This window comes from Rhinatrema bivittatum, chromosome 2 (assembly GCF_901001135.1).
Source record: "Rhinatrema bivittatum chromosome 2, aRhiBiv1.1, whole genome shotgun sequence".
Lineage (NCBI taxonomy): Eukaryota > Metazoa > Chordata > Amphibia > Gymnophiona > Rhinatrematidae > Rhinatrema > Rhinatrema bivittatum.
This window is the reverse complement of record NC_042616.1, coordinates 320,997,090-321,009,921: the sequence shown is the minus strand read 5'-3', so window position 1 is coordinate 321,009,921 and position 12,832 is coordinate 320,997,090.

Here is a 12,832-nt window from a genome sequence, read left to right as displayed (position 1 = left end):
AGCCTGGAAAAAGGGGTCCCCTGACTGGTACTGCCACCATCCCCAGATGGCATGGGTGTTGCCTCTTCATATGATGCATCATGCCAAAATTAGTTAGACGTCCCATTTGCTTGCCTCTGCTAATAGTCCTGGTATAATAATTGCACTGAGCAAAACGCGGGTCCTCCGTCACTTTAAAGTGGATCCAGATTGCAGATTTATTTCTTGATCCCTTCTCTATAGCCTTCGGGGTTGATGCTGGCACTGAAGCTGATGTAGTGGGTGCATCCTGAGAAGCACTGTCAGGGGCATCAGTCACACTCTGTGCCTGTGCTGACTGCTCTTCCTTATCATCATCAGTTTCATCTCTCCTCTGCTGCACTGAAGTGGAGGCTAAGACAGGACTAACTAATCCTCCTAAACCCCTCCCCCTCCCCCCTCTCCCCCCTCTCCCCCCTCTCCTCTTAGCACTCCTAAATTGCTTATCTCTTAGTGTCTTCCTTTTGTACATATGTATATATTTACAAACCTCGCTGATTATTTAATGCAAATTTCCTCTTGTTATTCACACCCTCATTTATTCATTTGTTAACTTGTGTTATTTGTTCAATGTAAAGCGCCATGCCTGGCGTTTGTTTGTGTTACACTGTAAACCGATGTGATATCCTGGATGAATGTCGGTATATAAAAATTTTAAATACATAAATAAAAATAAACCTTCTTCAGCTATTACTTCTTCCATTTCTCATGATGAGAATCCCACACAAGATGATTCTTCACCAGAATCAGAAGCAAACAGTGCCTGTACTACATTGTCAATGCTAAGTCAAGTCTGCTGTCACACTGCTGCTTTTGGGTGTCACCCTTTAGTCTTGCATCGCTCAGCCTCCCCTTCCTTGACCTCCAAAACAACAGGGTCAGAAACAGGTGGTGGTGATGCATCATTTTTAAATTTCATTTTTTCCCGGCTGGAATTGCCTTCCCCTCCAGAGATTTTAGATTGGAAAAGTCCCTTTTTAACTTTAATGGGGGACTGGCCCTGCCTTTTGAAGTGCCTCCTATGCCAGTCCCAATCACTCGACCCCGTCTAGCATTCCCTGACATTATGGATTTAATGATACTGCCTACTAGGTATTTCAATTAAAAGAATTATTTCCAAAAGAGGTCCACTGGGGATTTGGCTTCAGAGAGCACCCCATCCCAATATATGTTAGTCTGCAAAACTGCCCAGTGCACTGACTTCTTGGCTTAAAAGAGCACAAAGAGACAGTCTGAGTTAAAAAAAAAAAATCAACTGCAGTTAAATAAAAAGCATGGCTTGCTTGGCACAGTAGCAAAAAAATAAGAAATATCTTTTTCAATGGAAAATTCTATCAAACTAGCTAAAAACTGAATATATCTCCTACCCACATCACCCAAATCCTGCTTGCAACCTACGCCAGGGGGTGAAATATAAAAATATCCAGCATCATGCCACTGTTAGCAGCTTGTCTCAGTGGCACAGACAGAAAGACAGCCTGAGATCAGTAAAAAAAAATGTGTGGTCAAATAAAGCATGGCTAGCTGCAGCAATGCAGCCAAATTGAAGAAATATATTTTTCAATGGAAAATTCTATCAAAGTAGCTTGCAATTGAATATAGATTTCAGACACTCAGACTAGAACTGAGTAAAGCCACCATCCCCAGACAACCTCCCCAGACCATCCCTGCAAAGAAAGTGCATGGCACGCCGCATGCTTAAGTTATAAATACTCCTGCATCATCAGGAATAGCATCACAGAGCATTGAGTGAGAGTGGCAATTGGCTGCATTAGACAAATGCTTAGCTCTGATAGGTTGCATTCTGGTCTCCTTGCCAACCTCTCTGACCCACTTTATGACAGGGCTGTGAGGTCACTTATGACTCACAGGAAAGGGCTAGTTTTTTCTATCTCAGATTTCAAACAGCTGCTAAGAACTGACTGCAAGCCAAAAGAATGAAACTAATATGATATGTTGTATTTGTGGGGGATCGCGATGTGTTTCGCAAACCCATGAATACAACGAATAGGGACTTATGCGTTGCGGATTGCCCATGCGTTGAAAATGAATGCACATCCCTATAAATCACTGCCTTTAATTACATCCATAAAAAATAGTTCCTTCCATAACTCAGGGAGTTCCCTAAACAGACCTTAAAGATTTCTCACAATACCCTACCAATGTAGTCTTTATCTGGGAATTAATTCCATTGAATTAAAATAATCATAGATGAGGTTATATATTCAAAGCCTAGTTGAAAATCCGGCTAATTTATCAAGGATATTCAGTGGCACAGATGTACTGTTGAATATACCCAGATTGCTAGTGAATTAGCTGGATGTTTATCTGGCTGATTTAGACCTACTTAAAAGCAGTTCTGTTTTATCTGGATGACTTAGCTGGATACGTCTCAATATTGCTATTGATCTGGCTAAGGCCTAGAGTTATTCAAATGCTATAAATATAGTGGAAATATCACCTGCGATAAAAAAAAAAAGGGGGCAATGTTAAGCTAATCACCCTGCTCCCACATTGAATAGGAAATTTCTGCAAGGCACGATAAATTTTCACACTTGTGTTATTTTTCATTTGCACACTAATTAATATATTGGGGAGAGAGAGAGACGAGTGAGTTTCGAAAGGTGTGTGTGTGTGGGGGGGGGGGGGGGCGGTTACGGGGTGGTGTTACAGAAACATTCTGAGATATTCATAGCAAAATTGACATCACTAAAGATTTATAGTCATTATAATGGATGAAATGTATAACCAGAAGAGTTGATTTATACAACACAATACATCCATTATATTGACTACAAATCTTTAGTGATATCAATTTTATTATGAATACTTCAGAATATTTCTGTAACGCCACCCCCTAAGCCTCACTGCACCTTCTGAAACACACCCTGATTCAAAGCGCCCTCTACATTGGTACATATATAGAGAGTGTCAGACTGATTCTTTGCAGAATCTCTCTCTCTCTCTCCTCAGGTTTCATGTGGAACCTAAAAGTTGAATTTTAAAATTGGGACACAGCTATTCTATAACATATGCATGCATAAAATAGCCTGCCTGCACGCAGAAGTACTTCCAATTTTAAGTGTGTGCATGCCTATGTGTACAAAAGAACATAAGAACATAAGAAATTGCTATGCTGGGTCAGACCAAGGGTCCATCAAGCCCAGCATCCTGTTTCAAACAGAAGCCAAACCAGGCCACAAGAACCTGGCAATTACCCAAACACCAAGAAGATCCCATGCCACTGATGCAATTAATAGCAGTGGCTATTCCCTAAGTAAACTTGATTAATAGCAGTTAATGGACTTCTCCTTCATGAAATTATCCAAATCTTTTTTGAACCCAGCTACACTATCTGTACTAACCACATGCTCTGGCAAAAAATTCCAGAGCTTAATTATGCATTGAGTGAAAAATAAAATTCTCCAATTAGTCTTAAATGTGCTACTTGCTAACTTCATGGAATGCCCCCTAGTCCTTCTATTATTCGAAAGTGTAAATAACCGATTCACATCTGTTTAAGACCTCTCATGATCTTAAAGACCTCTATAATATCCCCCTTCAGCCATCTCTTCTTCAAGTTGAACAGCCCTAACCTCTTCAGCCTTTCCTCATAGGGGAGATGTTCCATCCCCTTTATCATTTTGGTTGCCCTTCGCACCAGACTAATTGAACACAGAAGCTGTATTAAAACCTCAAAATTGACAGCGCCTTTGGTACAGCATTGTTTACAGGTCAATCACAGCTTTAAGGGCCTCAAATGGGCAATTTTGGAACAACTTCAACAGGTGACCAGAGGGGGAGATATTCAAACATGACTCAATAAACGTGAACATTTTTGGATCTTCACATTACATTCAGTGCATCCTCAGGGTCTTAATGAAAAATGAATTGGTATTTGCTAATTTGATATTCATTTCCATTCATACAGATTCTAAATACATGAATTGGATGGAGTAAAGCCTGGGCAGAATTGTTTAATCGTGAATGATTGAATGAGACATCCTGGTTGAAGACTGGCCAAGATGTGTCAATTGTGAGTAAGGCATTAAGATGACCTGGTTGAAGACTGGCTGAGATGTGTCAATTATAAATGGTTGCAGTAAAACAATCTGGTTGAAGACAGGTTGAGTTGTATTAGTTCTGCCGGTCTCTTTTGACTATTAAGGTACCTCATTCTCTTGAAGTCTGCAACAGAACCCCAATTCTTCCGGATATTTTGGCGGTGGAGGTGAATTTGTTATATTTTACAGCTTTTCCTAGAGGGCCCTGTGAGTTTTGCGATTGGTTCAGTTTGAAATGTTTAGCTGCAAAATATTTAATTAGACAACCTGGTTGAAGACTGGTGCAGTGCTCTGGCATTTTTTGGGAGTAACGAGAGATGACCTTGCTGAAGACTGCAATAGATGTTCTGGTGTTGCTGGATAGAACCGCAATTAATTACAGACGACGTGATGGAAAATGTTTGGAGCTGATACATCATTTCCGGAGGAAGGATAAAAAGTCCCGTGGGTTCCCCATGTTTTTGAAATTGAGTGTCTGAGTTCAGACCATGAAAAAAAGAGATGTGACAAGCCATTTTTTGCCATGGGAATGAAGGAAAAGATTTGGAGAAGAAGGAACAGTCTCGACTGGATAATTCCCCTGAAGCAGGACCTTCGGGTTCGAAACGCGATCGCATCGAGATATTGTATTGGAACATTATCTGCTTTTGAGATGAGTATCATTTTATTTGGTACATATACATAAGAGTAGGTGACTTTGTGCACCCATATTATCGACTTGTTTGGATGTGTTTGAAGGTTCCCATAAGAGAGACATATATTATTAATACTGAAGATCGCTAAGGCATGGCAATATTTATTGCAAGTGACTTTTTTAGAAAAAGAAATAAATAACAAAAAATTGGAGTTTAAAATAAAGCAAAGTGACCTATGACCAAATATGGGTTTGATTGACAGACAAACTCCTTGCGTATGGGTCCTACAAATTAAATTGTAAAGTCTAGCTGTTCTAATGATATGAAAGCATACCAGTGAGACCAATTACATGTTTTGTACTAGTACTAAAAGGTTTCTGGAATACACTTATTGTGTGGTTGGGCTATTTTTTGTGATGGTAAGACAGTAAAGCCAGGACTGGATCAACGCATCCAGAAAATCTGTATTCAGTTGGCAACCGTAGGAAGGGGATCTTGGATTGCATCAGGTTGCCTAAGTATTTACGCACTCATTTCTGGCTGATGTCTCGAAATGCCCATGTACCATCCATACCCTGCCCATTTTTTAGAAGTTCTAAGATGTGTGCACTGCAGCATTTACATGCTTATCTGGATGGCTTTCTGGATGGAGAAGAAGTAGTTTACATGTGCCAGCCAGTTAAGTTAGAATAAGTAAAACCTTTGTGAAAATAATATAATTGTTCGGTGGGAACTGAGTTAGCTGTGTAAAGATATAAGGCCACATTTTAAAATGGCTGTGCACATAAAAATCGGCATTTACGCAAGTGGCTGGGCCCTGCGCATGCTGCGCACAATTTCAAAAGGGCCTGGTCATGCGCACAAGTGCCAGGCTCTGAAAAGGTGGTGGGCCATGGGCGTGGTCTGGGTGGGGAGGGGCGGGATGTGATGGAGTCCAGCCGGGACAGCCGCTGTCCTGGGAAAGCATGCGCCGGCAGCCGGCTGGCACATGCAAACTACTTCTTCTTCCAGGGGAGCAGTAAATAATAAAATAAAAAAAACTTAAGTTTCTAGGAAGGGTTTAGAGGTGGGGAGGAGAGGGGAAGAGGGAGGGAGTTTAAGTAGGGGGGGTTAGGGAAGTTCCTTCCCAGTCCACTCCTTAATTGGAGTAGACTGAGAGGGAACTGAGGAGGCTTGATTGCATCACCGCATGTAGTTAGCAAAAACTCGCCCCCCCCCCCCCCCCCCCGTGTGCAATGTCTACACATGCGCACACAGATTTTAAAATCCGGCACTCATGTGTGCGCGGCCATCTGATTTGTAGGCTATCCTACAAAATAAAGAAAAAGAGCTCTCAAACTTAGAATGCTCTTTTTCTTTATTTTGTAGGATAGCCTACAATTATCGTCAGAACATCAGAACCAGTTCCACTTAGGCTGTCAGATAAGTAACCTGTTTTTTCTATTTTAATATTAAACTTCAGTTTTTTATGAGACTAATTTTAATTGCTTTCAGAGCTCTTAATCTTTAAAGGAGTTGACTCTTTGTGTTACTCTTTTTTTCAGCAGCTCCTGTTCTTCTGGAAGACAGTTTACTAGATAAGTATATTTTCTCACATGAATTTTTGTTTTTCTTAAGTTTCTTGTTAGTAGTCTTCTACATTTGATTGTTGCTGCTATTATTTTTTTTCTGTGTTTCCTTTCCTAATATCTGTGTTCTTTGTGTCTAACTTAATATGTTATCTTATCAAGTACCTTTGTTCCTGATATCTGTTGTGGAGCGCTAGGAGAGCGATCCCACTCCTGGGAGATGTGTGTGCCCTTGGGCCGCGGCTCGACGCCAGAGGGGTCTGGAGAGGTGCCGCGGGAGGCGTGGCATGCCCGAGCATGGGCTGGACGAGAGCAGGGCTGGAGTGAAGACTGGCTGACAGGCCCTCCTCTGGACCTGCGCGCTTCGGAAGACCCAACAACGCAATGTTGGTCTTGTGAACAGTCCTCCGACCGTTCCCAGCCCTTTCGGACCTGCCGCAGGGTACGGCACGAAGCGGCAGGCCAGATGGAGGCCAGGACAGTGAAGACTGGAACATGGATTCAGACGAGACTCAGGAACGACGTAGACTCAGGCATAGACGTGGACTCAGGAATGAGGTGCTGGATGCACAGACGTGGACTCAGGACGAGGTGCTGGATGCACAGACATGGAGACAGGAACGAGGTATGATGCATACAGGAGACTCAAGGGCGAGGTACAAGACTGGCAACAAGAAGCGCCCTACACAGCCCTCCCGTGGGGCTGGTCACGGACCACGACAGGGGTTGCTGCAGGATACCAGGCTTTCAGAAGATTCAGGAACAAGGTAAGGCATTCTCACGGACTTAGAAACGAGGTGCATGGCTTGCATCACGAAGCGCCCTACACAGCCCCGCCCCGTGGGGCTGGTCACGGACCACGACATGGCTTGCCGCGAGGCACCAGGACATTTTGAAGACACAGGAACGAAGTGCTAGCTTTCAGAAGATTCAGGAACAAGGTAAGGCTTTCTCACGGACTTAGAAACGAGGTGCATGGCTTGCATCATGAAGCGCCCTACTCAGCCCCGCCCCGTGGGACTGGTCACGGACCACGACATGGCTTGCCGCGAGGCACCAGGACATTAACCAAAGCAGGAACAAGGTGCTAGCTTACAGGAGATTCAAGAACGAGGTACTTAGCTTTCAGGCGAATACAGGAACAAGGTTTGCATCATCAGGCTGGAAACAACAGGAGAGGAACATCAGGACTGGAACAGGAGACACACCTAAGGGCTGGAACATGGACATCAGGAACATCAGGACTGGATCAAGAGACAGACCTTGGGACTGGAACGACAGGCAGACATCAGGACTGGACGAGGAGCTCCAACAGAGAACATGGAACAGAGGACCTTGCAGAAGTGCTGGAACATGGACGACTTCCTGGAGCGAAGGATCTCAGGAGGACCAACTCCTTGCGAAGGCAAAGATACACTGAAAGCTGAGCCCTTTAGTAGAGCTGAGGTGGACAACGCCCAGGGAGGGGTCAGCAGGGGGCCACACCTGGCTGGCCCTTGAAGAGGAGCAAAGAGGCGCGCGCTCGCACCCTAGGAGGCTGGAGAGAAGAGCTGGAAGCTGGTGGCGTCCTCAGCCACGTGGAGGGCCCAAGGAAGCCGCGGAGCAGCCCTGGACTGGAGCTGGGTGAATGCAGGTCGCTGGAGCGGCTCCCAGCCACCAGGACTGAAGCAGAGAGAGAGAAGTGCTGGCTGCATGACGAGCAGGGAGCTGTAGCAGGCTACAGAGGAAGCGGGGGAAGGGCTGACTGCAGGAATGGCTCCATGCCGTGAAGACAGCCCCAGGAGCAGAGGTAAGAGTGCAGGCACTGGCAGGGACGGCTTCCCCGCCAGGCAAGGACCCGGGCTGAAGCAGGCACTGGGAGAGACGGCCTGCTCGCTGAAGGTCCCGGGATCGCAGCAGCACGTCGGAGAAAGGCAGAGACAGCAGCCGAGGAGCAGACCGCATGGCAAGAGCTGTAGGAACGGCCCCAGCTGATTCAGGGAGAAAGAAGCAGCCCGGCTGGCTGTGGCTGTAACAAGGTAAGAGTCTGCCCATGCTTCTTGTGGGCAGGAGCGTAACAATATCTGTCTTCAAGGTAGTGTTCTAGCTAGATTATGTGATTTTATGATGAAATGTGCACACTTAACTCCGACGTCATAAAGCTGACGGGGTTGCGCTGATGTAGATCTTCTTCTCTAAATATTGTGTGGCTGCAGAATTCTGGATGCCACTCTATTTTTGCTGGTTTGTCGTGGTATCTGTTATTTGAGTGTGCCATCTTCCTTCATCTTTTATGGTGTAACTTCCTGGCCCTATTCTTTAAATAACCAAAATATGCATGCCCTAGCTACTCTAGCAAATGAAGATCTTCTGCAGATCTTCTTGTCTCTTGCTTAGTGTGGTCTAGAATGCTGATTGAACTGGGTAGCTTGGTGTAAAAATAAAAGGATAATTATATTTTTCACTATTCTTTGATTTTCAGAGGGAATAAGTGATGTTGTGTAACTGACGCAGTTTTTTTCTACATTACTCACTTGAATTCCCTTTCTCTTTCCCTTTATAATTTACTATTCATGTGTTTTTGATACCAATAATAAAAATGTTTCTATAATTCTGGAATTAAATGTTCTTTGAATTAAGTACCTCCTTTTTGGTACTTGATTACACTGAAATATCACCAATAAATGACGCTGGAGCATTTAGTGATTTGTTTATATTGATTCTTTCCTTCAGCTCTTCTCAGGATATTTGTCAGCAACTCTTGACCTCTTTAAGCTGAGTTATAGTTAGGAGATACACTCAGCAGGGTGGTCACCAACTTCTACTATTTATATTATTCCTCTATAAACAGATGTGTTAACATACAATTAATTAAAAACTAGCACAGCCTTTAAGATTTTCCCCACCAATAATGGTACACAGGGATGGGAGTTTATTCAGTAATAATATTCCCCACATTTTAACAGTGTTAGTTAATATTTGCTTCTTTCTTTCATCCTTTTCATCTTTCAACATTTCTACAAAAGCTGAATAAAATATTACCGCACTTCAGCTGAATTTTAAACGGTAACTGATTCTACTCCATGCCCTTGTAAAATAGACTTTGAAAACCTAAATCCTTGATGTATTGGAGTAGAGCTAGCAGCATAGCTGCTAACTGTATGGAGCAACCATGCAGACACACCACTGAAGCTCATCCAAAATGCCTGCTATATAGCCAAGTCCTCCATCAAATCCCTATTGACATGATGGACCTGGGATAGACCTTACTGTCACCCTGATCAGTTAGCGCAAGAACACCCTCCCTATGATTATGATTCTAACAGTGAATGCCAAACTTCTGATTAATAAGTAAATGTCTTTTAAGGTAAATTTCTAGCTCCATAAAATGTTGTATATTAATGTGGACAGCTTAGAGTGGTTGTTGATCATGCATGAGGAATCCAACTCAAAGTCCAGGAAGGTGATGGTTGTAGTTGAGCCTTGCAGTTTATTGTCTACCAGTAGTATCCCAAATTGGCATGGCAATTTGAAGAAGGACTGGAGCAAATGTTCACAGGTAGTGGAGCCACTCTTTCAGATGAAAAGAAGTCATTCAAATAGTGCACTATGAGCATTGTGTTGGTATCCTTCCCAATGATTCAGTGCACTCATGCATTGGACATCTTGAAAAAACACAAGGCTAGCTGCAAATAAGGGCGTATGGTGCCAGTTCCCTGTCCAATTCTGACTAAGCTGGAAGTATAAAAGAGTAACAGGAAAGTAACAAGCCCTCCAAAAATCCTAGCTCTAAAGCCTTTCTGGGATTTGTAATTGGCTTTGTAATAAAATAAGTTGACAAGATCCATAATATTTAGGGTTAGGAGGCATCTGCCCTTTGTTCTCCAAGACTGGAAAAAATTCTGCTGTATTCATCATGACATCATTATAGAAGAGCACAGGATTCCATTTACATCATTTACATTGCTTATAGAACTTCTTGAGCCACAGTTGCCAATGGAGGTATGTATTCTAGTATTTACATAGCTAAGTTCCTCCTTTAATATTATTCAAATTAATAAAAAGAAAGACTCTACTACACCAACAAAAATGAATACAGTCAGTGAACTCTCAAATCCTGGCCACAGATCTCTCTAGGATACCCCACACACTTGCATGAGAAATACAGACAGAAAATGGTCAGTTTGCTCCATATAGACCTCCAACTGAGAGAGAATATTGAATTCCTAGATATTAGACAGGGATCTATGAAATACTGCAGATGTTGTTATGATTTTGTCTCTTTGCTTGCCAATATTTGAGACTTCCAAATTGTTACGCCCGGTCGCAGAAGGCTGCCACCTCTGCTGCTCACCTCTTTTCTCTCCTCTGCTCCAAGTCTGGGGAGGAAAGCCGTCTCTGCTTCTTCACGCCGACCCTCATGGCATTCCCGGGACAGCGTGGGTGCTCCTGGTGGCCATCTTACTTCTGGGGTAACCTAGGGCATGCACACATGCGCGTCTGGCCCCTTCTTGAGTGTGTCATGGCGGGAACCTCGGGGGCATCCCCACCGCATGATGTCACCCGCTTCTACTACTTAAGCTCAACTGACCTTCAGTACGATGAGTTAGCAAGGATTCCAGTCCTGCTTATTCCACTTTCCTGCGACTCTGGTTGCTGTTCCTGTCTGAGTGTTCTCGGTACCCACTCCTCGGGGATCTTGCTCACACTCAGGGCTATCTGCTCCTCAGATGGCCTCTCTCACTACCTCTGCTCCTTTTTCAGTGAGTCCTGCATCGTTCCTTGAATGACCTAGCCCTGCTCCGTTCCAGGTCTTCTTGGTGCCTACACTTCAGTCTACTTCTTCAGTGCCAAGTGAGTACAGTGCCTACTCTCCAACTTCCTCTACTTTCACTGTGTGGATTCTCAGGTTACCCCGCTCTGCGGACCACTACTGGATCCATAACCATCTTGTGCAACTTGCCACCGGCGATCGGTCTACCCCACGTTGCGGACCACTAACGGATATCGCCTGCACAGACACCAGCAAGAGAATACCTTGTGTACATACCTTGTGTACATCCATCTACTATCGCCGGCCTATTCTGCACTATGGGCCTCTACCAGAGATATCCTACACAAGCACCACCGAGAGGAAGTATTTCCAGGACCATCCCATGCTGCGGGCTATCATCGGAAAAGACCTGCTTGCAGGTCCTACATCTTGGACTAAGTTCATTTCCCATTCCTCGGGTACCATTGCAGTAAAATAGTTATTTCTCTGTTGTCCATCATCGCTGAGACTCCGCCTGTTGTGAGTCACCACAGGGCTCCTCCCTGTGGGTAAAGTCTACCCTTACCATGACTCAGGGGTCCACGGTCTAACTCTAGACACACAGAACATAACACAAATATTGATCATATAAGCAAACAAAGCAATTGAGAGTCTTTGAGTATGGCAGAAAAATAGAATATCTCAGTGCTTTGTAGAAATGTAATGCAAACAGGTTGATAGTGTAAAAGGGAAGAAGAGCAAAAGAGATCCAACAAAATTGTATTGGTTTCTATATAGTTTTAACTAGCAGACACATACACATTTTAATAGATTTCAGAACTCCTTCAATTTGGTTCCTGTTTCTTCATAGAACATCTAAAATAGGATCAATTGATGTTGTGATCAATGCAAGACCCCTAACATGAGGTTACAAAAGAACATAAGATATGCCATATTGGGTCAGACCAAGGGTACATCAAGCCCAGTATTCTGTTTCCAACAGTGGACAATCCAAGTCACAAGTACCTGGCAAGAACCTAAACATTAGATAAATCAGAAGCTACTACTGCTTATTAATTATCATAATAGCAGTTTATGGATTTTTCCTCTAGGAACCCATGCAAACCTTTTTTAAATCCAGTTACAATAACTTCTGTAACCACATCCTCTGGCAATGACTTCCAGAGCTTAACTATGTGCTGAGTGAAAAATAATTTTCTTTGATTTGTTTTAAAAGAGCTACTTGCTAACTTCATGGAGTGCCCCTGGTCCTTCTATTATCTGAGAGAGTAAATAACTGATTTACATTAACTTGTTCAAGTCCTTTCATGATTTATTTATTTATTTATTTATTTAAAAGAATGTATATACCACTTTATAAAATTAGTTTTTGTCAAAGTGGTTTACATTGGAAAGAGTAATAAAATAAAAAGAATAAAATAAAATTATAAAGAAAGGGTAATAAATAAATAAAATTAAAAGTACATAAAATTAATTAATAGCTGGAACAAATTCTAGCTAGAAATAAACAAATATTTACTAAAGTAAATAAAAATAAAACTGTTGCCGTGGAACTTGCTATTAATATGGAAGGGAGGGGGGAAGGAGAGGAAAGATAGAGAAGTGACAAAGTAAGACCGAAAACTGGGGAACAAATGGGAAAAAGGGGGGGAGGAATGAAATGAAAAAGAATGATAGTGGCTGTAAATGAGGTGGTGGAGAAGACTTTATGTTTGTTCTGGACTAAGTGTTTTAAATGCTAATTGAAAAAGATGGGTTTTAAGTGATTTTTAGAAATGGGAAGAATTTGAAATG